The sequence below is a fragment of the Pleurodeles waltl genome, chromosome 1_1, assembly GCF_031143425.1.
Source record: "Pleurodeles waltl isolate 20211129_DDA chromosome 1_1, aPleWal1.hap1.20221129, whole genome shotgun sequence".
Classification (NCBI taxonomy): Eukaryota; Metazoa; Chordata; class Amphibia; order Caudata; family Salamandridae; genus Pleurodeles; species Pleurodeles waltl.
Window position 1 is genome coordinate 85,802,671 of NC_090436.1, and position 27,051 is coordinate 85,829,721.

The following is a 27,051-nucleotide window of genomic DNA, read 5'->3' on the forward strand; positions in this document are numbered from 1 at the left end:
TGTTTTTTGGCGCCAATGTCACGCAGGGGTGGCGACCCCGTAGGCAAGGGTCGCTCCCGGGCAGGGGGGGTCAAATTTATTTTAGGCCATTTCTGCCCCCCCCTGGGGCTGGCTGACCTAGAGGCCAAAATCCACAGGTAGGCACTTTGCAAAAAACACCTCTGTTTTCTGTGAAAAAATATGTTGTGTCCATGTTGTGTTTTGGGCCATTTCCTTTTGTGGGCGCTAGTCCTACCCACACAAGTGAGGTATAATTTTTATCGGGAGACTTGGGGGAACGCTGGGTGGAAGGAAATTTGTGGCTCCTCTCAGATTCCAGAACTTTCTGTCACCGAAATGAGAGGAAAAAGTGTTTTTTTGGCCAAGTTTTGATGTTTGCAAAGGATTCTGGGTAACATAACCTGGTCAGAGCCCCGCAAGTCACCCCATCTTAGATTCCCCTGGGTTTCTAGTTTTCAAAAATGCGCTGGTTTTCTAGGTTTCCCCAGGTGGCGGCTGAGCTACAGGCCAAAATCCACAGGTAGGCACTGTTTTCTATGAAAAAATTTGACGTGTCCACGTTGTGTTTTGGGCCATTTCCTTTTGTGGGCGCTAGTCCTACCCACACAAGTGAGGTATCATTTTTATCGGGAGACTTGGGGGAACGCTGGGTGGAAGGAAATTTGTGGCTCCTCTCTGATTCCAGAACTTTCTGTCACCAAAATGTGAGGAAAATGTGTTTTCTTAGCCACATTTTGAGGTTTGCAAAGGATTCTGGGTAACAAAACCTTGTCAGAGCCCCACAAGTCACCCCATCTTGGATTCCCCTAGGTCTCTAGTTTTTAAACATGCGCTGGTTTGCTAGGTTTCCCCAGGTGCCGGCTGAGCTAGAGGCCAAAATCCACAGGTAGGCACTTTGCAAAAAACACCTCTGTTTTCTTTCAAAAGATGTGATGTGTGCACGTTGCGTTCTGGGGCATTTCCTGTCGCGGGTGCTAGGCCTACCCACACAAGTGAGGTATCATTTTTATCGGGAGACTTGGGGAACGCTGGGTGGAAGGAAATTTGTGCCTCCTCTCAGATTCCAGAACTTTCTGCCACAGAAATGTGAGGAACATGTGCTTTTTTAGCCAAAGTTTGAGGTTTGCAAAGGATTCTGGGTAACAGAACCTGGTCAGAGCCCCACAAGTCACCCCATCTTGGATTCCCCTAGGTCTCTAGTTTAAAAAAATGCACAGGTTTGGTAGGTTTCCCTAGGTGCCGGCTGAGCTAGAGGCCAAAATCTACAGGTAGGCACTTTGCAAAAAACACCTGTGTTTTCTTTCAAAAAATGGGATGTGTCCACGTTGCGTTTTGGGGCATTTCCTGTCGCGGGCGCTAGGCCTACCCACACAAGTGAGGTATCATGTTTATCGGGAGACTTGGGGGAACGCTGGGTGGAAGGAAATTTGTGCCTCCTCTCAGATTCCAGAACTTTCTGCCACAGAAATGTGAGGAACATGTGTTTTTTTAGCCAAAGTTTGAGGTTTGCAAAGGATTCTGGGTAACAGAACCTGGTCAGAGCCCCACAAGTCACCCCATCTTGGATTCCCCTAGGTCTCTAGTTTTAAAAAATGCACAGGTTTGGTAGGTTTCCCTAGGTGCCCGCTGAGCTAGAGGCCAAAATCTACAGGTAGGCACTTTGCAAAAAACACCTCTGTTTTCTTTCCCAAAAATTGGATGTGTCCACGTTGCGTTTTGGGGCGTTTCCTGTCGTGGGTGCTAGGCCTACCCACGCAAGTGAGGTATCATTTTTATCGGGAGACTTGGGGGAAGATAGATTAGCAAAACAAGTGTTATTGCCCCTTGTCTTTCTCTACATTTTTTCCTTCCAAATATAGGAGAGTGTGTAAAAAAGACATCTATTTGAGAAATGCCCTGTAATTCACATGCTAGTATGGTCACCCCGGAATTCAGAGATGTGCAAATAACCACTGCTCCTCAACACCTTATCTTGTGCCCTTTTTGAAAATACAAAGGTTTTCTTGCTAGCTATTTTTTACTCTTTATATTTCAGCAAATGAATTGCTGTATACCCGGTATAGAATGAAAACGCACTGCAGGGTGCAGCTCATTTATTGGCTCTGGGTACCTAGGGTTCTTGATGAACCTACAAGCCCTATATATCCCCGCAACCAGAGGAGTCCAGCAGACGTAACGGTATATTGCTTTCGATAATCTGACATTGCAGGAAAAAGTTACAGAGTAAAACGTAGAGAAAAATTGATGTTTTTTTTTACCTCAATTTCAATATTTTTCTTTTTCAGTTGTTATTTTCTGTAGGAAACCCTTGTAGGATCTACACAAATGACCCCTTGCTGAATTCAGAATTTTGGCTACTTTTCAGAAATGTTTAGGTTTCTGGGATCCAGCATTGGTTTCATGCCCATTTCTGTCACTGACTGGAAGGAGGCTGAAAGCACCAAAAATTGAAAAAATGGGGTATGTCCCAGTAAAATGCCAAATTTGTGTTGAAAAATTGGGTTTTCTGATTCAAGTCTGCCTGTTCCTGAAAGCTGGGAAGCTGGTGAGTTTAGCACCACAAACCCTTTGTTGATGCCATTTTCAGGGGAAAAACCACAAGCCTTCTTCTGCAGCCACTTTTTCCCATTTTTTTGAAAAAAACTAAATTTTCACTGTATTTTGGCTAATTTCTTGGCCTCCTTCAGGGGAACCCACAAAGTCTGTGTACCTCTAGAATCCCTAGGATGTTGGAAAAAAAGGACGCAAATTTGGCTTGGTTAGCTTATATGGACAAAAAGTTATGAGGAACTAAGCGCGAACTGCCCCAAATAGGCAAAAAAAGGCCTGGCACAGGAGGGGGAAAAGGCCTGGCAGCGAAGGGGTTAATGAGCAGAAGAAGCCTCCTACTTATTGCGTATCTGAAATGAGGATACTCAAGATTAAACTAGTTGTTTGAGTTCTGTGGCATGAGAGAGTAAACCAATGTTGCAGATGCCTTGTTGGAAAGAGAAATAATTGGGTTTTTGGTGACGTGTTTAGAGATATGGATGCTCCTGGATCTTTCTACTTTAAGTTAGTGTTCACCTTGTTAGAGTTATGCAGATTCCCCTGGACTTTGAGTGGTACTGACCTCTCTGCTTCCCCTTGCACTTTATCTGCGTAGCTTTATGCTAACAAGACTTCCCATTTTTTTAGAACACTTCTACTGGATTCTTCAGGATGCTGACACTTACCTTGCTTCATTCCAAAATCCTTTGAGACTTTATCCTGTACTTTCCCATTTTAGTTTAGAACCTGAGTTAGATGACCTTATATCTGTTCATGTTTAGGAGGAGCAATTTGAATTCTTTTAAGGAATGTAAATTTCTGTTTCTTAGTTTCTGTATCACTGTGATTGTAGTTTCTGTATGCCTTATGCTGTTGAGACTGAATGTATCACGGTGTTTCAGCTTGCTGGTTCTGAAGCTTTATAATTTGATTTTTATATACGTCTATATTGGAATGATTACTAATTTGTAATAAACCTAATAGATGTTCAATTCCAGGTTCTCACTGTGTGGCCAAATAAGCTTCACAAAAACTCAAATTGTAAGTCTCTTACTAACTCCTCTGCCTCCCAGTCAGCTATCAAGATCCATCGGATGGAAACTACCTTCCCCTTCTATGCGCACTCTTGCAAATGAAAATAATGATCCTGATAAAGTTTTGTTGGACTCCAAAAATATACCACAAATTGACCCAGTATTTGCCAGTAGAAGTAGAGGTTTAAAATTGGGATGAGAAGCCACAAAAGCATTCTTTTAGAAATGATTGTACAACTGAATATCAACTCCAACAATATTGTGGCATACTAATATCGAGGACAGAATGTTGAGGAACAAACTATTGAAAGGTAAGTGCATTTAGGGAAGTATAAATTTACTATTCCTAGCTCCTCAAATGTGCCTTGCAGATATATGTTTTGCTTAGGTACCTATATTTGGAGTTAGGTATGGAAAATCTAGACTTACTCACCTGTTGATATTTTATTTTCGATATTCTGTCCTTGAAATTCTGCCCGATTAATATCCATGGAGCACACCTTTAGAAATATATTAATTTAGAAGGGACCGCGCAGCAGAAAGAACCCCATTTTAATGGCTGGGGCATCCATAATCTTCTGCCAAGATAATTAGCAAAAAATCCATTTAAGCTCCAGCTTCGGATTGCTCAAATTGTTTCCATCCATTCTCTTCTCATGGTGCTTCTCTAAAAGAAAAAGCTCCAATATAATGTTGTTGCTTGTGTTAATGCTGAATTTTTACTAATTATTATTCATATATTCTGAGTATTGTATTTGCATAGAAGATAAATTAACACAGAGACATAATACACACATTTGAAATTGTATCTACTTGAGTGACCACCAAAATATACACGAAGTGTAGTTATTAGCAGCTTATTAATGTAAAATATTGAGCTCATGTTTGGATTAATGTAGTAGTAGTATGTCATATTAAAGGTTATGTATTTGCTTTATTAATCGTAGGCCTTAATTTAGCGAGGTCTTGGGCCTAGTTGCACGGCCTCATGTCAAGCTACACTGCTTAGGCGAACTATAAAATGGCTCCTTAGAGAATTAATTTGTGATTTTCCATTGCTTGGACCAACTGTTAGTAACTAAAATTCTTTCCCATGAGAACTGCTTGCTAGAGAATATGCTGTGCTAGCTAGGGGTACATTGTATAACTTAGTGTGTGTAAAGACAACCTTCCCAGGAGCAGACAATGGATGCACTGACTGGAGTATAAGCTGATACAAATTCTTTACCTGACAAGTCCAACGACGTGAACAGAAGAAGAGGAGCCAATCATTGACATGTGAACCATGTACTAGTAAATTTGTAGATTGTGGGTTCTATTTTAATTGGACTAAACGTAAACGCACGATTCTTTGACCAATAGCAATGTAGGAAGTAGTTTTTGGAAATCTAACTTAGCCAGACTGCAACAAGAGGAGATAGGCCATTATTCTTTTGAACTGCCTAGAGAGGCCATTCCGCTATATTCCTCTTAACCGTCTTGAGTGTCTAGATATTATACTTTTTCAAACTGCATGAAGAGACTTTGCTTTTCCTGAACTTTAATGCTGAATTTCGATGGCTTGCTGACCGAAGTGATGTCCAATTGACAAAGACTGTCACAGCTTGCTGAACCATACTGAGGCAAGGTATAGCAAGGTATAAGACGATATTACTGATTGTTATGTCTATTTGCTTTTGTCCCTAGATACCAACTGCTAATTTTGATAGAGCCATAGTTAGATATTTTTTCAAATTTGTGTTGACTACAATTGTTTTGCATGAAGTCCAAGCATGATATTCTAATCTGAAGGTTAGTTAGGGTACTCACTGATGATGCGCGCTATATGTAATAACAGTTGGTGCCTTTTCTTTGCTGAATCTAAAAGTATGCCATTTTGTTTGCGCAGTTATTCTTGCTATTGATTTGTATTGTAACCTTAGAAAGTGTAGTGGTCCAAGCCTTGATTAAATTGTGATTGTTTAGGAGATTTGGGCAGCCAGTATTGTTTCTGTATGCTTACCATTTGATTTTGAGACTTAGGTGGTCATTATGACATTGGCGGTAATACCAACAGGATGGCAGTAATTACTGCCAAATTAAGACCATGGCTGTGATAACTCCCATAGACAGCCAATGTACCACACCATCTGCCAGGGTGTTAACACCACGCACCACGGCGGTAGCCATCAACAGCCAGGTGGAACACAAGGTACCGTACACCATATCATGACACTGCAAACTGCCACAATTTCCGGGGCGGTTCCAATGCCATTAAAAGCCTGGCGGAAACACATCACAGACGACCAAAGACTCACCAACAGACACAGAGAAGATCAACGCAGCCATGGAACCGGAACTGCAAGTCTTCCCAATACTCTTCTACACCATGCCCCACCTCAAACACCAACAGCGACGAAGACGACGACGGTGAGTACAGCCGCCTAGCACACAAGGGAGGGAGGAAAAGGGGAGTGACACACGCACGACACACACCATTCACACACACACACACCATACACACAACCAGCCCGAGATGTAAACTAATGGCACAGGACACAAAGCATAATAATACAAGGACTACAGGTCGGCAGTACTGAAATTGTAATTGCAAGGCAAAAGTCACCATATGAACCAATTTTAGAACAGAGATACAGAAACAATTGTCCAGAAAGGGCCAATGTCCAGTCCAAAGTACATAAGGCCCACATGGCCACAAATGGCACAGTCCAAGCCCCAACTTGGTCCTGACTAACTCTGCAGAAAACTGTGCAGGGGCAACATCAGACGTGGACAGGCACCTCAGGGGGGATGGAGGCAGCTCAGCTGAAGTCGAGAACTTGCCCACTGATCCTGGAGGGGGCTCCATGCCCATTTACCCTTGCTGGGGAGTGCAAGGTCACAGTCTCTGAAGTGGGGAACTTGCCCTCTTCCTGATGTTCCTAGTTCTTGGATGCTTTCCCATGGCGTTCACCCTGTCCACGATTCTCTGCCATAGCATTATCTTCCTGGCAATGGAGATTTGCTGGGCCGGTGCTCCAAACAGCTGTGGCTATACCCTGAATATTTCCTCCACCATGACCCGCAGCTCCTCATTTGTGAAACGGGGTGCCTTTGTGGGGACATGGGTGTTGTGTGGTGTGTGTAAGTGTGTGGGTGTTGGGTACTGTGATTGGGTGTGTGAAGGGTGGTGCATGAGGGATGTATGGGTGTATGTGGTGTGTGTGTCTAGTTGTCGCAGTGGTCTTGGTGTCAGTCTGGTGGCAATATTTTGTATTCGTAAAGGGTTGTGGGTAATGTGTTTTATAGTGCTGTGGGTGGGTGTGGTCTGTGTATCAGTGTCAGGTGTGTGTTTTTGGTATTGGCCAATGTTGTATAGTTTAGTATTTGGGTGTCCATTCTGAGCGCACCAGTCTGTACCGCCAATGGTTTAGCGCCATTGAATGTCCGCCGTGGTGATTCGTGGGTCGTAATGTGGAGGGCGTTGTTATGTTGGCATAACGGTATGGGTGTTGGTACCAACACTTTAACACTGACCTTTGGGCTGGCAGATTTGTGCATGTGGCAGTATTCTGTTGGATTCGTGTGTCTGTGTCATAATATGGAGAACAGATATTTGCCACCGTGGCTGTATGTTGGCGCCCGTCACCGCGACGGTAAGTGGGATTTACCGCCAATGTCATGATGAGGGCCTAAGTTATGTGATATTAGCATTGTTAATATAGGGAAATAAAAATTCGAACTTTTACATAAACGTGTGGTTATTCATGGCTGAGAGGTCATGGTGTGTGGAAAATACTGACTCTTATGATTGTCGATGCTATTGATTGTTATTGCTATTGATTTGTATTGGTACGGGTAGCTAACTAAATAAGGTCTGACGCGCTAACACTTGTTAGAAATTTGATATTACTTGGCAGACCTTTAGGTCTTGGCATTATCAAAAACAATTTGCATTCTGTTTCTTACAAACAATAAGTGTGCAGTTGGCACAGTGTTCTGTCCCAAGAATACACTGCTGGATGATGTCACACACACATGCAAAGCTATGCTAGAGAAGGCCCATTAGCCCCAAGGTTATGTCTCTTTCTCTACCTGTCATAACACCAGCAGACACTGTTTGGTCTCCATCCTAAGCCGATAATAACTGTCCTTGGTGAGCGTAAGCGGGGATCACAGTTGCTGCAGACCCCAGGGCTGCTTTCAGAGCTGGATGGGATGCCATGACCCAATCATGACCCCACATTAGTCGCAGCTTCCTGTAGTGTAAGATTGGTTTGAGTGCTTGAGCTCCTCTGCCTGGGCTACTTTATGTTTCCAGTCTGACCTATCAGTGTTCTAGAATGTAGGTTCCTGGAGTTGCCTTGTTTTCCAAGAAAGCTACAGGTTATTCTGTGTTAGATGAATTTGGGCATGCTGGGGGGGTATTACCGTTGTGGCTCTGCACCCTAGAGAAATTCAGCTGCTTTTGAAATCTCCCTGGAGGGAGTAAACAGTGTTCAATGCACTGATCCTTCTAGTGGTACTAAAGAACAGTGGCGGCAGCTACATTTTTATAAGTGGTGGGGCACATCAAACATAAAATAAAACAACTTACCTTTGATGATTTTCTGCAGCACATGTTAGGCTCAGCTGCAAATATCCCTGAAGTTCCTCCTGCCTCGCGCTGCTTCCTTGGTTGATAATAGCATCAAGTCTATCCAATCACTGCTCTCTTGCTGCTCACAATGCTAAACAACAGAAGAGCAGTGCTAGGATTGGCTGGAGCAGGTGAATACAGTGCTCCATCGTAGACCTACGGGGCTGTGCCTCTGCTTCTCAGCTGCCTTCCAGCTTTGATTCCAGAAGCCTGAACTGCGGATGTCAGGCTGGCCACAGTGAAAACACCAGTCAACCTAACATGCAGTTCAGATGACACAGCCTCAGCTCCTCCTTATGAACTGATGTAATGCCGTGGGGTGGTCAGGTGGTCAACACCCCACATTACTATGGAGGAACCACCCATGCTCAAGAAATATGTTCCCTTTTTGGGTGTTACCTTGCTGCGGCATTGTGGCCTCATTTTTCAGCATTTTGTTTAAATGCAGTGATAGCTACCCTGATTGGTAAGACTGATTTGATACAGTAAAAGGTCTTCAAGTGCTCAAAACTAATTTGAGCTAGTAAACTCTAATTCTTCGTAAATTGATAGACTACTTAGCTCTGCTCAAATGTCCATTTAGAGTACCTTATTTACCAATTATTTTCTGAGGCATATCTATTTCTATTTTAAACTAATAAAGCAGCTTTCTTCGTAGCAAATTAGAATATCTGACGTATTGGCTTCCGTAAAACTTGAAATCATCATTTGTCTCCAACCCTGTCGAAAAGTGTCTATTGCTGGAGTTTTGGATCTTATTTACACACAGGTAAAAGCAGTTACTGGTGAGAGATTGAGAACCGGGTCGCATAACATAAAGTGATCACCATAAGTGCTAATTTAAGACTGGTCTCTGCCACAGTTGTGGGCTCCCTCCTCATTGAAAACTAGGCCTTGCCATATGGAGGTGGCGGTCTCCGGGGGTGTAAATGGTATTAGAATCCACCCTCCACATTAATAAACTTTGGCTTGCCCCAACATTATCATAAAAAATTGCCCCCGGGGCACGGCCCACCCGATGTTTAAAAAAGCATGGGAGACCGTGCTTGCTTTTTTAAAGAATTTTGCTGTGATCCGCAGAATTTCTGCGCTTTTTGCGGCTACATTTTAAAAAATAATGCTTTTTTGCCCTGTGGGACCCAACCACCAGGGCTAGGGGGTCAGGACATATTCCTACCGTACCCCCTTTTCTTTTTTTTTGGCTGGTTGAAGTGTTGGCAGTTGATCAGATCTCAGCATGAGATCTGTTGGATCCACAGAGAATCCGCGTACCTAGATATACAGTTTTGTTTCTTCTTTAATTACTCGAAAACTACTGAACGGATTTACACCAAATCACAAAAAGGGCTCTTTCTGGACCAACAGCTAGCTTTCTGTCAAATTTGGTGTAAATCGACCAGTGGTTTGGGCTGTAGTTGTGTCTAAAATTCCTATTAGAAGTTGCATGGGGAAAATGAGTTTTGGGAACCTTCCCTTTTCCTGGGCCCCGCTTGCCGAATCACCCTGAAACTTTCAACACAGCAGCTGAACCCAGGTGTGTACTGGTTTGAAAAATGTTGTGAAGATTCGCCCAACAGCGCAAAAGTTATATGCAAAACAAAAAAAACCTTTTCTTATAGAAACTAGGTCCTAACTATAATTACCTACTGTCGACGGCCAGTAGGTAATATCTATCTATCTATCTAGATAGATAGATAGATAGATAGATAGATAGATAGATAGATAGATATAACCTATATATTGAGATAGAGAGAGAGCAAACCTTAGAAATTCACTGAAAAAGATTAAGGTTGAAGGGATGTTATAGTTATCTCAAGTAGCTATAACTCGTATCCTAAAGTAACTATAACTTGCGCACCCCTATGCACGTATTATCAACAATGATGGCGTTCAGATGTGATTAGGGATATTATAGCTGTGGTCCATGACTATGTCATGAATTATTTAATATGTGAGGGTAGAAGCAGTGTATGGCAAAGTCACAAGTTACAGTTAATTTATGGTACGAGTTATACTTACTTGAGATAACTATAACCAGTGAATTTTAGTGGTTTTGTTAGTTTCAAATGGTAGGTTTTACATGACATTTTCACCTAACTATATCATCCCCTTAACCTTTATTTTATCAGTGAATTTCTAAGGTTTTTTTTAATGTAAAGTTAGATATTCTTACAATTCCTAACTATAATGTCACTTTAACCTTTGGTTTTGTTAGTGAATTTCTAGGGTTTTTTAATATAAAGTAAGATGTCCATCATGATGCACAGCTGGGGGGCTGGATGCAGGGTCTGGCCTGCCATTGTCCGTTGAGCTGCTCAAAGTTTGCTGCCCCTTCCCCCTCCTCACCAGCCCATACCCCTGCCCCCTCATCCAGTCCTGGGTGGCTGTTGCTTTGCCACTGCCTTTCCAGCCGGCCCTGCACAGTTAAGCTTGATGTTCCTACCCATCTCTTCCCTGCCCTCTGTTGTCCGAGTCCATGCACCAGCCCCCTCCCTCCTGCCCGCCTGGTCTGACGTGCTGCCACTGCCCTCCAGTTAGCTTGATGCCCCTGCCCACTGTTGCCTGAGTCTGTGCCTCTATCACAGTCCTCCTGTTTAGCCTCTATGCTTAGCTTGCTGCCCCTGCCCTGCTTCCTCCATCCTCTGATGCCTGTGTGCATGCCCCAGCTCCCTCCCTTTTGCCCACCAAGATCCATGAACCTGCCACTGGCCCTCCTTTCTACTCTGAGTGTTCTGTTGAGCTGCCACTGCCCCTCCTGCCTCCCCTGCATGGTCAGGTGGCTGCCACCTGTCCCTGCCCCCTTAACTCTGCCTTTTGTTGTCCGATCTCCATCCCCTTATCCCCTCCCTCTTGTCCTCTGTGGTCCATTTTGATGCCACTCACTTCTGTCCTTCATGCTCTGTCCGGCTGCAGCTGCTCCTGGTGCCCTACCTGCGTGGTCATGTTGTGAAGCCCCTGCCCCCTTCCCCTGTCCTGTCTTGTCTGTGTCTTGCCCCTACCCCTTGCTTCTGCCCTCCATGGTCCTTTGTGCATGCCCGTACCCCTCCCTCTTGCCCACCATTGCTGTTGTACTGTTGCATGGCCTTTTTTGTAGCCACTGCTCCTCCCACCTGCTCTGTGTAGCCTGCTTGCTGCCGCTGATCCCTTCCCACCTTCCCTCCATTGTCTGTGTGTATGCTATCGCCACCTTCCCTCTGTTGTCTGTGTGTATGCCATTACAGAATGCAGCACAAATAGAAAAATCAAAAACGAGGAGAAATAAAAGTATTTCTCCTCATTGCACCATGCTAACGCCACCTCTGGAGTGGCGTTAGTTTTTGGCACTGCCTCAGGTTTACGTTTCATTGTAATCCGAGGTAGTGTCCAAGAGCAATGGGTGTTGTGTGGGTACGCCCACAGCAACACCCATTGCACAACCCTCTGCTGCAGAAAACTGCGTTGGGGGGCTCATATTTACAAGGCGGCATTCAGCCACAGAAAGTGGCTTGGCGCCGCCTTGTAAATATGGCGCAGGGCAGAGCGCCACTGGAGTGTCACAAAAAGCTATGCTCCGGTGGCGCTAGGGGCTTGTAAACATGCTCCTTTGTCTTTTGGCTAATGCAGTCATGATAAGTGTTGGTTTACTGTTTTTTACTGGCTACTGTAATAAAGTGGCAGTAGAAAGAGAAGCCCTGCAGTAGAATTACCTGGCAGTCTGATGCTGGTTTTGTAAGTGCATGCTTGAGTTTGCATGTCAGAATGTTTTCATGAAATAGAAGAGGAAGATATTTGAAAACTCACTTAAAATGTGTCCTAATTTTGCTTTCTACAGCACTAACCATGGCATATATGGCAAACTGAACCCCCTCATTTTGTCCTTTCATACATTAAGGGGGTTATTACAACTTTGGATCAGATGTTAATCCGTCCCAAAAGTGACGGTAAAGTGACGGATATACCACCAGCCGTATTACGAGTCCATTATATCCTAGATGTTTTTAGTTTTACCAATTTGATTAAATCAAGATGGCTACAGGCGTGTCAACCTTTTGCCATAAGTAAGAACGTTAGAGCTCTAGTTGTTCTTTAGAACACTCTGGGAGGCTGCAGTAGAACACAAGGCAATCACTTGAAATACTGCTCTTGATGGAAGCACAAGTTTTACTTAGGATGTCAGACTTTAGTCTCACATGGCTGAGAGAGACAGTGTGACTTTATAGAAAATATGCTCCCATTTTAGCTTCTGGGGTCCCTTACATAACCTCTATGAGAAAATCATGAGAACACAATTTTTTCTCAAACATGATTCATGAAATCCCAGAAAAAGGTCAATGTTTTTCACATGGTAAAATCACCTTAGAGCACACCATAATTCCTAAGATTATTATGGTACCATCAACAAATGATTTATGTTATAGCTACAATTTGACCTATCCCAAGCATTCTGACTACTATCAACTCTGCTGGAGCGTGGAGATATCATTTAAATATTGGTTTACGAAGTAGGACTTACCAACTCATCCAGGTTGTTTCCCCCAAGACAAAGTCCAATAGACCTTGGTCATAAGTGAGATTAATTAGGAGCTGTACATCAATCAGTTAGTCATCACAATTTCAGTTATTATTTTTCTCTGTCAATAATGGGAGTTTGTGTGAGTTCAATAGCGTTATTTATAAATCTTTTAGTTGCTCAAATCTTTATTGAAACTGGTATAGAAAGTCATCAATAGCAAATCAATGATTAGTAAATCATAATCAATAAATATTAGAATAAATGCATTATGCACATTCCGTAAAGGATAAGGTCCCAATCTAAGGACCTGATTTAGATCCTGGCGGTGGTACCACGAAGCGGCACCATGTGAGGACCCAAGAATACTGTTGAGTTGACGGTGTTCCACCTGCCATATTTGGAATGCTACGATGGACTGCTGATGGAGGGAGACGGCGATGGAACCCAATGGACTTAGTACAATGGCAGGGGCTATGGAACTGAGGTAAGTGATTCACACCCATTGTACCGTAGCCATATGTGTACCCCTGCACTCCACACTACACAACACACTATATACACGCTATCATCCATCACAATCCCAATTACAATTCAACACAGCCCGTAAATGCTGAAAAACGCAGTGATTTTAAAAGAGTACTGTGACAAGTCTGTGCCTGCAGTGGTCCCGCCATCCCGTGCAGTGCCCACCCAACGTAACCTGCTAATGCGGCATCCCTACCTGCGAGTCCGGAGACAGAGGGTCGTGTTTTCTCTGTGGGACCATGGCAGCAGTGACAGCAGATGTTGTCCAGTTGTGTCCAGTTGTAGACGGAGGTGAACTGTGGAAAAAAGGTGGGTTTTCACCTCTCCTCTCCCCATCTGCCAACTCAGAAGTGGAGATCAGACCGCCACGTTTTTCTTGGCGGTAAGGCACATCCAAATCTCTACAGCGGGAAGGGTAGCTGGTGTCCCTCCGGCATTCACTTTTCCCTCTCCTGCTGTCAACATGGGTGGTGTTTTTTGGCGGATAAAGCAGTTCAATTGCGGGCTTTTGGTTATTGGCACTGCCAACATCTAAATACGGTGGGCGGACATGTTTTTAGTCGAAAAGTCGATGGCGGGACAGAAACCGCCAACATCTAAATCAGGCCCTAAGTCTAAAACTTAGGCCCTCATTATGACATTGGCGGCAAATGCCGCCTACCACCACGGTGACAGCCACCAACATACCATCGCCGTGGCTACCGACCGCCCATGCCATTATGACCGTAGCCGGAATTCCGCCAGAAGGCTGGTGGAATTCCAGCGACGGTCATGGCGGCAGACAGCGGTAATGTGGTGCTGCTGCTAGCAGCAGCGCCACGCCAACAAAATATCACCTACCGTATCATGTTCCATGATACGGCCTGGCAGTGTTTTGCTGGTGGACGCTGCTGCTGACAGCAGCGCCGCATCCCGTCTCCTGCCGGAGGACCCCCTGCAAGCAGGTAAGTCGGGTTCTCTGACAGGAGAGGGGGATAGTGGGTGTTGTGTGTGCGGGTGTGTGTGACTGTGGTTGAATGCGTGTATGCATGTGTAATGCGTGTGTGCATGAGTGGGTGTGTGTGTATGTGCCTGTTGTGTTGTGTGATTGCGTGTGTGCCTGGATGTATGTTCGTGAGTGTTGCTGTGAGTGTGTGAATGTATGCATGCATGGGTGAATGTGTGTATGCGTGTGTGTATGTATGTGCGCATATGTGGTGGAGGGAGGGAGTGTGAGGACTCTGGGGAGGGGGCGGAGGTTGGGGGAGACCCCTATCAGTGCCAGGGAAAAAATTCCCTGGCACTGATAGTGCCTACTGCCATGGTTTCCGTGGCGGTACAGAAACCACGGAAACCATGGCGGTGGGCGGGGTCAAAATGCCATGGGTGGCCTAGTGACGGCCGCTGTGCTGGAGACTGTAGTCAAACCGCCAATGTCATAATAGTGGAGGTATGTACCGCCATCCTGTTGGTGGTAATACCGCCACTATTACAGAGACCGCCGGGGTCGTAATGACCCCCTTAGTCTGGGCAGAACAAGAAAAAGGTGCCAGTCAGAACCCATAAAGAGCTTCAAACAGAGAGGTAAAAGCATGAAGCTTCAGAATCAATCTCAAATATCAGTCAAAACAGAACTTCCAGTAAAGATACTCAGTACAGATACTCAGTCTTGGGACGGGTCTCAGAGAATAGTGCCAATCTACTCTAGTAATATGCAATAATGTAAAACCAAGCGTCTAAACTTTTGCAACATGTATCAGCTTCTTTCTTGCATCAACCTATCAGCCATCAGGGTCTTCATGGAAACAGTAACATCTCATCGTCTTCTCGCAATGGAAACAATAGTTCATAAATAACAGTGTTCAACCGCAAAAGTTTTATCAAAATTTTAAATACATGTGTGAGAGTTCTCACCACTGACTTCTGTTAGCGAAAACTTCAGTTCAGGTTTTTGCATCATTCCATTAAATCACAAATTGCCTATTGATTCTAAGAGGAAGCCATTGTTCATTTTGAAACATTCAGCAACGTTAAGCTAATACATTATTATAATCATACAAAATATGCCTATGGGAAGGTTTATGCCTATGGGAAGGTTAAACTAACATTTTTTACAATAAGGCATCATATTCTCCTCATGTTTGCTTAACTGAAAGTTTAACATTTCACATTCCTAACCTAGGTCAAGTTTGCAAACTGTAGCATCAGCTTTTCAAACCCAATACATGGAATTGTGTGTGCCTGTCTACTGTGTTTACTCAAATAAAACCTTTGCAGTTTTCATCGAAGGCCGGCATGTTAATGCTACACGTCCTTACATTAATTTTCATGATTTTTCCCTCAACTCTCAAACATCCTTCTCGGTCTTTCACCTGTCCTTTTAAACCATGCCATCCAACTAACAAGCACACACAACCATGCCTTACAAAACAAATCACTACTTCCCCTTTTCAAATTCACTCCTATCATTCTATCTCTACCCCAAACTCTACTATTCAATTCAATTCAGCTTTATTTCGGTAAAACAATACCATAAAAGCATGCCAACACAATTCATACATTTCTAAAAGAAAACAAAAGCAGTTTGGTAAAAACAGTAAAACCAGACCCATCATAAGATTATAAGAAAAAATAAAATCCAGGACTCCCCCTGGGTCATACAGTACAGTTAGATAAAAGAAAAAGAATAAGTAATTGATCAATTAAAACATTATAAAAATACACAGTACACATCAATTTACAAATCACCAAGAATATTATAGAGTGGTCATAAATAGAATCTGTGTGCACAGAGCAAATGGGATTGATATCTGACTGTTAATAGCTATGGCTGTGTACTGGCAAGAAAGTTCACTTGGTCTCTAGGACTATAAGTAAGCACAAATAATGACCATTGTAAGAATAGAATTTCGTGCTTCTTTTGTAGGACATTTGTCCTTAGCATACCAAAGTGCCTCTAAGAATCTTGGCAATGTGCCTTCCACCATCGCATGTGGTCTTTTTTTACTAGTTTTTAAGAGCTGAGTGGGAATCCCTAATGCCCAACGATTTCTTTTCCCATACATGCCTATATTCGGCTGAAAGCCATAAAAGGCAAACAATCAAGTATTACAAAAGACACATTATTCCATCAGCAATTAACAATCATTTAGCTACTAAAAACCGACTGTCTGGATAAAAGGGAATATTAATCTTAAAAGCTATAAATAAGAATCAATTACAGTATTACATTTTTATAAAACCCTTAGAATTTGCCTCCAGTGCCATCAGGCACTTATTTTGCTTTGGTAGGGGAGGACTATTTAAATAAAGTGAATAAATAACTGAATAACTGAATCCTAGAGCCTTAGGCCCGCCTTGTCTCTAATAAATGAAATTGCTAGTAAGAACCGGCTTAAACCAAAAACAACATATGGTATCGTACTAGATCTCAAGAATCTTGCTGCTTCATTATAGTTCCTGATTCCAACGTTCCTGCAGATAGGTCGAAGCCATTTCCTCCTTGGTTTATCATAGGCATTGCAGTTTAAAAGGACATGGTCCGTCGTTTCAGGAGTCTCCATATTGCACAGCCCACAAATCACCTCTTGTGTTCTCCCATTGAAGGGGCCCCATTTAGAAGTAAAAGCCTTAACCTGGAGAGTCCCATATCGAAGCTTCATAAATAAAACTTTTGCTCGTCTAGGTTGGATAGTATCTATCCATTCCTCAGCATACGGTAATGGTTTCATATCTAGGAAACTTAAAGTGAGTCTACCTAGATCCTTGCTGTAGAGAGGGCTGTTTAGGGTAAAGTCCCAAAATACTTGTTTTAGTTGAATCTTAGATTGTTTTGTTAGTGTGTATGGTTCTTCCCAGTAAAATTTTAGGCCAAGAGTGTAAAAGCATTGTCTTATATAATGGAGCCACGGGAGGGAAATTGCCTTGTCCAAGTCTATAATCTCAATTAGCGCTTGCCTATAATGGATTAATTCAGGGGTAGACCAAAGTCTACACCAGTAAAGCAAGGGCCTCAAGGCTGCCAATTTACCTATTTGTTTCATGTTAATATCATAGGTTAAAGGAATCAGTGGAGTAGATGGAGGGAGACCGAGTACCCCCCTCATAAAATTATTTTCCAGGGTAACCAATGGGGTTAGATTTATGAATCCCCAGAGTTCAGCACCATATAGAGCAGCAACCTGTGCTTTGCACCTATAAATCTCAAATACTGGTGAAACAATACTAGACCTTGAGCATTTGTAATTTTTGCTAATTGCCATGGAACTATGCGCTAAGGAAATAGCAGCTTTATTAACATGCGGTGTCCATGACAATTTGGCATCAAGGAGTATCCCTAGATAATTGAAATTTGTTACTCGTTCCAATGCCTGCCCTCTAATCCGAATGTTTCTCTTGAGTGCTTTATGAGGGTTAACAGTCAGGTATTTGGTCTTGTTTGTGTTAATTTCTAATCCCTTCAGGCTGCAGTAATCGCTAAATGTATCTAATAGAGTTTGCAAGCCCATGGGAGTTTGAGATAATAGGATAGTATCATCTGCAAAGAGGAGGACGGGGACAGGATCACCGTTCAATCTTGGTGAGTCATGGTTGCTTTGTTTCAGAAAATGAACCAGATCATTAATGTATAATGAGAAGAGGGTTGGGGCAAGCACACAACCCTGTCTCACCCCCCTCTTAATAGGTATTGGGTCTGTCAACTCTCCCTTTGGCCCCCACCGAACCTTTGCAAATGTATTCTCATGTAGTCTCTCTAGCTGGCTCAAGAGGTTCCCTGGCATACCCTGTTTCCCTAACGCAGCCCATAAGGAGTCCCTTGGCACTAGATCAAAGGCTGCGCGCAGATCCACAAATGCGATATAGAGATGGCCTTTCGTTAGTCTAGTATATTTCCACATTATCGTCGATAGCCTGAAGGCCTGATCGACTGTGCTCGTCTGGTGTCTAAAGCCGGCTTGGTATATGGTCAGTATGCTGTTTCCATCTATCCAGCTGTTAATCCTATTCAGCAGCTGTCTAGCATATACTTTTTTCGTGACATCTAAGAGGCTAATTGGTCTATAATTCCCTGGTTCATCCCTGGAACCTTTTTTGAAGACTGGGATTATTTCTGCCCCTTTCCATGTCTCGGGGACAAGACCTCCCCTAGCTATAGCGTTACTTAAAAGATTTAGATAGGGTGCCCAAATTTCTAAACTATGTTTGAACAGGTCCCCCGGGATTTTGTCCAAACCGGGGGCTTTCCCCAGCTTGATTGCTTCAATGGCGTTCACCGTCTCCTCCAGGCTAAATTGTAACTCGGGTAAGATGCCCTGAGTAGCTAGTGTTATATGTCTTGAGGGATAGAAATCAAGGCTGGGGGGGTCAGAATAAAGGTGTGTAAAATGGTTAACCCATGTATTGGGATCTATATGATGATCAGTAGAAATTATCCCCTCTTTACTACCATGGGTAACTATTTTCCAGAAGTTCCTAGCGTCACTGGTTTTTGCTGCTTCCAGGAGATCTTGCCATTTTTGATCCTCCCAGTTGCTTTGGGCAGTTGCCAGTGTTTTCTTGTAGCTGGCCCTTGCCTGTTGTATGGCCAATTGGTTCTTTTGCTTTAGAGCCTCTATCAGCTCTTTTTTCCTCTCCCTACATTTAATAGTGTACCATGGGCTGCTTGGGGTGATCTGCACCTTCTCCTTTTTGGGCTTGTACCGTGGCTGTTTGGTCAGGAAGGGTCTTAGTGCAATACTCATTGATTGGTGGATGGCCATGATGGGGATATCAGTAAGTTCATTTTCAACATAAGGCTCTAGGAGATTAGAATATGTATGGTAAATATTTGTCATAGTCTCCAGATTGCCTATTATTGCAGGCCATTTTATATCCCGTCTGTTGTTACTGAGGGAGGGTTGTAACTCCACCTTATTATGTTCTGCATATTCCAAATCCAAATCTAGGAGGTGGGCGCTAAGTTCAATTATTAACGGAAAGTGGTCACTTTCCCTTCTTTTATCTATTTTAAAAGTCACTAATCTTCCCCATGTACTTATACTATGTAAAATATAATCTATTTTCGAGGTAGAGTTGCCTCTCTGGAAGGTATCCAAATTAAGGCCTCCTTCACCCACTCTACCATTACATGCCCTCAGTCCATGTTTTAATGTAAGGCCCATAAGTTGCAATGCAGCCACTGTGCCTGGGACAGTTTTTTCTATTGTTAAATAAGGAATTGCTCTGGCTCTATCCTCTTCTTCTGCTAGATGTTCAAATCCAGTTATGGGTTCATAATTACAGTTAAGGTCTCCCCCTATCATAATTGTCTCTCCTCCTGGGATCATTTTAAGCAGATCGTCTAATAAAGTTATTTCAGGCGACTCCAAGTTTGTCCTTCTAGGTCTTATATATACATTGAATAAGTGGGATATTATCTTATTTTTTCCCCCCATTACCAACCATAAAATGTCATCTGACTCTGTGTCTTGCATACGTATCTCAACATTTAGTGAGATTTTCACCCAGACAACCAGTCCCCCCGACGGTCTCCCTCTGGCAGCTGAAATTGCACTAATAAAGTAGGTTTTATATCTTAGCTTATACGGTGGGTCTTTAAGCCAAGTTTCTTGAAAGAGACAAACATGATATTGATCAATATAGTCCTGCCATTCCGGGTCTGTAAGCTTATTTTTTAAGCCTGCTACATTCCAGGAGATCATAGTGATAGGACCCCTCCCGATTGGGGTGATAGCATTAGAAGTAGGGCTCAAATATGCTGTTGAATCTTTCCTACGGGGCAGAGACTCCACTATATTCCCTGCCCCTGTTACATGAGGATCAAACCCTATGAGGGGCTCACCTACTATTGGGTCCCCAATTAGTCCCACTTGTGCCTGATCAATCTGGAGTAGTCAATCTACTCTTTCAAGATTGGAATTGGAGTTTCTATTTTGCAGTCCCTCCATGTCATTATACTTAGGCCTCGGGATTAGGGGTTTGGTAATGTAAGGTTCCGAACTGAACCTCATGGCATTGATCGTGGGGGCGGCGGTTCTCTGTTCCATGTCGATCAGGCCTCTGGATAAGCTTCCATCCTTAAGTGTTAATGCAATAACATCATGTTGCCCCATCCCCCCTGAGATTCTTTCGGCCCTCTTAATATCTGAATGAATTATGGATAGACAGTGTCTTTTGGTCCTAATCCAATGTGTAAGCTTATTCTTTAAGGAATCTTCGTCTTCACTACTATCTATGGCCAATTTTGGGACATTTAATAGATATACAACATTGGTCCTAATGGGAAACCTATCCCCCACAGAATACCGATTCCATGTAGTATAATACAGTAGTTATGGTCATGAGATGCTTGGGGATGGGTGATCTGGGTAAGCTCCACATTCCCCTTTTGGGGCCCTTTTACCAAACAGGATTCTCTACGTGGATTCCCTATTTTTTGGCATAGATCACTAGCATTACTTCTAGGGTAATTGCGTGGGCCAGTAATTTCCCCGTTTACCCCTCTCGTATATCCCTGCGGTTGCTGAAAAATCTTGGCTATAGCTGGGGTAGGGTTGGGGTTAGTAGTCAAATTATGGGAACTTGTGGGTCTACCTTGTGGCTGAAGTGATATAGGAGGGGTCTCCTTTTCGCACTGAGCTTTGTGGGTACCCCTACCCCCCCCCCCTTTTCCACAATATCTGATAGAGTTTTTACTTCAAGTTTCAGGTCCTTAACTTCCTGTATTAATCCAGAGAGTAGGTCATAGAGGTCTGCTATAGTTCTTGTTTTATGTTTTGGGGGATTCACTGGTTCTAAGTTGCATGGAGAGATCCTCTCTCTAAGTACCTGTACAATTGGAATAGTTGGGTATAACTCGTTCAGCAATTCTCCCTCTTGTGTATTCTGTTCTTTATTACTATCAAGTTCTGCCAAGACTGCATATTTATTAGAACAAACAACTTCACACTCCTGTATGTGGCCCTTCTTCCTAGTACTATCTATGGAGCATGGATGTCTGGATCGAGTTGTAGCATCCTTAGGGCTACCAGACCTAATATCGGGCGATTCCTCCCCCTCTAGGTGACTAATAGTGTCTATCACTAAATCTTCCTTTAGTTCAACTTTCTTTGTGTAGTAAGAGGTAATCTTTTTATCAGGTCCCTCCCGGATAGTGGCCCTACTACATAATAATGACTCTACCTCCTCAATAAGATTATCAATTTCGTCTATGGTGCAATTCTCGCCCGCATTCCTGAGTTTTTTTGTAGATTTCTCTTTTCCCCTTGGGGGTTCTGATGCCTTACGTTTTCCCATGCTTTGAGCCACCTATATGATACTCGGCTCTAATGAAACCCGAGGACAAATATGTATTTATGGACAAGAGTAGAAGTAGGTCTAGTGGGGGTAAGCCTAAATGATAAATACTGACAATGAATATGACAGGTATTTGAGTAAAGGTTTAACACTCAGAATTACAAGTAAATTTCTTGTAATACAGTAGAGAGACAGCGACCCGGCCCGGACCCACTTCAAATCTAGCAGGTAATAATACGAAAAGCACTTTGCTGGGAGAGGGTGGCTTCCGTCCTAAGACCCTCTATAAAAAGGACCTTTTTGGCACAGTACCTTCAGGCGGCCAGCTACTTATGAGCTACCTAAGCCGAGTGTCTTGATGTGAAAGTTAGGGGGGTGGCCCTGCCCTGCCTCTTCCTGGCAATAACGGGCAAGGACGGGCCCGCCCTTGGCCCGGGCTTTGCCCGGGCGCCGCCCGCGCGCGTCCCGCGACGGCGGGAGCGCTGTTGAACTTTAAAGGGCTCCTGCCCCTGGACACACCTCTTGACGCGCTTCCCGCGACGGCGGGAGCGCTGTTGAACTTTAAAGGGCTCCTGCCCCTGGACACACCTCTTGACGCGCTTCCCGCGACGGCGGGAGCGCTGTTGAACTTTAAAGGGCTCCTGCCCCTGGACACACCTCTTGACGCGCTTCCCCAAACTCTACTAAACACACAAGAAATCTAGAGCATAATCCTAACACAACTAACACCCAAGAAAAAGCAAAACAAAAAGTCTACTAACCTACTAATTACTACTCTAGGTTTCAGAGGAAGCATGCTACTCACCACAAAAAGCACTTCAATGTCACATCAGGGGTCATAAGCACTATATAAATACATTTACACATACAATTACACATATTACAGATACTTTATGTCAATGGTGCTACCTAGCAACATGCTTGCCTGTGGTAGCTGCTTCTACATTCCCTGAATGATTCTTATGTATGTAGGAGTTAGGGCTAAACAAAGGTCTTCATAGGTTTCTATTAACATTTTAATATTAAAGGCATTTATAATAACAATTTACTTCAGCTGAGTGGAAAAGTTGGCAACAGTTTCTCAATCCACATGCCTGAAGCAACGCATTTCACGGTTCATTTCTAGATTTTTTCCTTTGGATAGAAAACTTTGATTTTCTGATCTATTCTGCAATAGAAATTGTAAGTGGTACTGTCTTTCTTAGAGTGACATTGAGTTAGGATAATCTGCTTCGAGGAACCTTTAATAATCCACACTAATGGAGTTCTGATCTTGATAAAAATATATTCTTGAATTACAAAATATATTATAATTCATAATAACTTTCAACGTTACATGCCAAATTTCTGTAAAGTGCTTTTATTTTACCAGGTGTATTTGTAAATTCATTCGCTGCAGGCTCCTACATGCATAGAATTGTGAAAAATAAAAGAGGGAGAAGTGGGAAGAGACTGAGGCAAGCAACTAGGAAAGTGGTGACACATACTAGATACATGTTTTTGATGGGTACTGATGGAAATTGGGTTACTTGTTGAGGGGTTGGACCCCTACTTAAGCAGCACCCACAATCTCTGTCAGGATGAAACACAAGCAAACCCCAAATTAACCTGTGCTTAACCCTCTAGTAGCTATGCACAAAAGCAATCAGGCTTAACTTAGAGGCAATGTGTAAAGTATTTATGCTGCACTTCAAACAGTAATAAAGTGAAAACACAACTCAAGAAAAATTCCACACCGCTGTAGAAAAATAGAGCAAAATGTAATAAATTATTTGACACCAAAACAACAATCATCCAATCCGTAGAACTGGAGATGTGCAATTTCAGAGATTTCAGCTTAGTAAAGTGCCTAAAAGCACAAAGCGCCATGTCATGTGGGACTGGGTGAAAGATGGAGCATGGGCCGGATACAGGTATCCGGTTAGTCCTGCTGAAAGAGTTACCTTCAAACTCTAGTACGAGGAGTTCATTTCACGGAGGAAGGACACATGAAGAGCATTGGGGATGGTTGTTGATGTAGAGTTAAGAGCAGCCTGGGTGTCCAGGACTGTAGTCACTGTAGCGCGAAGATCCTGTAGGATGTTGCAGACGGTCATGGCTGGAGCTTCATGTTGGTGGTTACTGCAAGCTGTCAATGCTGTAGCGCTGCCAGGCATGGTTGAAGGTCACTGTGGAGGGAAGAATAGGGTTCACTGGAACTTTGTATTGGCGGGTGGCAAGATCTTGGCATGAATGGAGGAGTTCACAAACAGCCCAAAACTTCAGGACAACTCAATTGAGGCCGCACCACCTAGGACCTCAGAGGTATCACTTGGCGGTCAGTAACCAACTCCAGCATTTGCCAGCAGGGTTCAGGCAGATCCAGTTGGAGGTCCAGGCAGCAGACCAGCCGGTTGGACCCTTGAAGCCACTTGAGCAAAGAATGAAGGGTTCAAGTACAGTATTCCTTTATAGCAAGCGGGGCAGCAGAGTCGCAGCCTTTCTGTCAGCAAAGCAACACAGCAGTCCTTCTGTAGCATCCACAGGTCCAGGAGTCTACTGAAGAGTTGGGTCTGATGGTCCAGTATTCATACCTGGTGCTCACTTTGAAGTAGACATTTCTAGAGGATTCCCCTTGAAGTCCGTGGAGTTTCCTGTCTCCCCTTCCTGGGTCCACGCTGACTGCATGAACAATGCAAAAGTAACAATTCCCTTGTGTGAAGGCAGGGCACAGCCTATTCAGTTGCATGTCGGTCTCTACCCAACTTTACCTCCTCCCCCACCCTGACAGTTGCAGGCCCATCCAGACACACTTAATCCTTCTATTGGGTGGCTGTCAGAGGAATAAATAAAGTCTGACTGTCCATTACATCCAGGAACAGGCTGCAGGGTAGGAAAACGACAACTTTGTAAACATGACATTTTCAAAATTGTAACATAAAAATCTAACTTTTTACCATTAAAGAGGATTTTTAATTACAGTTTCTAAGGCACCAAAATTAAATGTTCACCTGTTTCCAATCAAACGTTAGCACTAATTAAATTGATAAAACAATCCAGTGTTATCCTATGGGAGAGGTAGGCCTCATAGTAGTGAACAACAAATAAAGGAGTTTTTCTACCAGGACATGTCAAAGTTAAAAATACACGTCCAATTTTTTTAATACACTGCACTACGCCCTGTGGGCTGTTCAAAGCATACCCTTAGGTTGACTTATATGTATCAAAAAGGAAGGTTTAGGCCTGGTAAAAGGTTTATTTTGCCAGGTCCATTTGGTAGTTTAAAACTGCACACACAGACTTCGGTGGCAGGCCTGAAACTTGTTTAAAGGGCTACTTAAATTGGTGGTGCAATGAATGCAGCATTTAATTTTTAGGCCCTGGGTACATGTAGTACCACTTTCCTAGGGACTTACAAGCACATTAAATATGACAATTGGGTATACGTCAATGTTACTATGCTGAAAGGAGAGAACCTAAGAGCTTTAGCACTAGTTAGCCGTGGTAGAGTGTGCAGAGACCTAAAGCCAGTAAAAACGAAGGCAGCACAAATAGGAGGCTGGAAGGGAAGGCAAAAAGTTGGGGGAAAACCACTCCAAGGATGTCGGTTCCAACAGGTACTGTTCTATAAACGCTGATCATATTACCAATGCTTTATCCCAACTTATTGTCACAGATATGCCCTATCCATCAGTTTTAAATTCATCACTCAGGATCCTAACAGTGCTCGTGCAGGTGGTGTAAAGGGCTTGCACATTTCAAATACACATTAAACAGAAGACAAGTTATAAGAGGTACCATAAGTACTAGACATGAGCAATGTATCATTATTCCCTATTATTTTATCCTCTGAAGCGTATACAATGATGTTATTTTTCTTCACAAAGTAGGTAGATTGACCCAATGAGCATATACATTAAGATGCTTTATTTGGTCCTTTTACAATTTGTTACCATGTGCTTTATCCATGGGTTGTTGTTCCCTAGTCCCAAAAGTGTCTGTAATTCTTTTACCTATATCCTATTTGTCAAAGGCAATAGTGTAAGTAAGTAAATACTCTGGCCCTGATTTATATGTTTTTTGTGCCGCATTTGCATCATTTTGTAAGTTTATGCCGCTTTTGCGTCAAAAAATGACGTAAATGTGGCCAAGAAAAGTATAAATCAGGGCCTCAGTTAATTAAAACAATTACACTCAAATTCAAATGTAAACATGCATTTCATGTAAAAAAAATATTGCCACCAAGTGGACCTCCAGTTCTCAAAGTGCAGAGTGTTCCTGCCCTGGGGTTAGGCGGCCACTGCTGCCGTACAAGTCCAATAATAAAAGCACTGTTGGGCGGACACCTGAGTCCTAAAGTGCATGTGTGCCAAAAAATTACAAATGCCATTTAGTTCTATATTATTAAAACACAGAGCACCTTTTTTTAGCGCCATGGCAAGGAGCAGAGGCCTATGTCTTTCGTTCTTGAATGGTTGCGCCAGTCAGAAAACGCGCCACTCCCTCCAAGTATCTCACCGTTTGAGCAATACATTTTTGATTATCAGAATTAAGACAGCTTAAGACCGCATGCATGCATGGCAAGGAGCAGAGGCCTATGTCTTTCGTTCTTGAATGGTTGCGCCAGTCAGAAAACGCGCCACTCCCTCCAAGTATCTCACCGTTTGAGCAATACATTTTTGATTATCAGAATTAAGACAGCTTAAGACCGCATGTCTTCATGTACGAGCCCACAGTTGTACCCATAATGGGCACAGAAGCCTGCGGTGATCCCTCAGAGTGCTGTTGCATAAGCAGAACATATAAGACACAGTTTCGGGTGCTAGCCCACAGAGCCGACAAAACTCATGTTTTACGGTCCAACGCCATGGGCTCTCATGTCTGCCCACTGGGAGGACCCCCCCAAGCAGTAAAGCAGGTATTTCCTCTTTATGCTGTAGGTTAGGACTTCTCCAAGTTATGGCTGAGGGGTTGGGTTCTTATAGGTGTTTAAAACTTGCCAGGCGTGATGCCTTTTCTCGATGGTTGTCTTATCCTCAATTTGCAACAGGTGTTTTGTTGCTTTTTTGGTTAATGATTTGAATAGCTTGTGGTTGAGCTTCGATGACGATAAACTCTCCATTCCTAACTGCTTTATTGAGGTGTCAAGATATTTTCACGCTGGCGAATGGGGGTTTCATTGTTATTTCCTCCCATGTATTGTGATTTGTGGTTTTTCTGGCCACACTTCTTGTCTTGTGAAAAAAGTTAATATGGGCTGCACACCTTACAAGAAACTGTTTGGGTAGACCAGGCTCCAGCCTTATCTGTGCCAGTGAGGTGTAACTTGAAAGCTTGAACATTTGCCTGTATATGCTCGATACAGTATCATCCAAGACTTTAGAGCAACACTTCCATAGGCTAGCGTAGGGACCACCTTAGCTCTGGCTACCTCTAACAGTGGGCTGAATGTATATTTGTTCAATTAGGCTGACAACGTCTGAAACTCCAAGGTAAGGGCAGCTCCTTTCTGTCTTATTTCTCCTTTATGATTAGAAAGGGAGCCATGACAGTCAAACAGGATACACAGGTATTTATAAGTAGGTGTTTCTTCAAGCTTG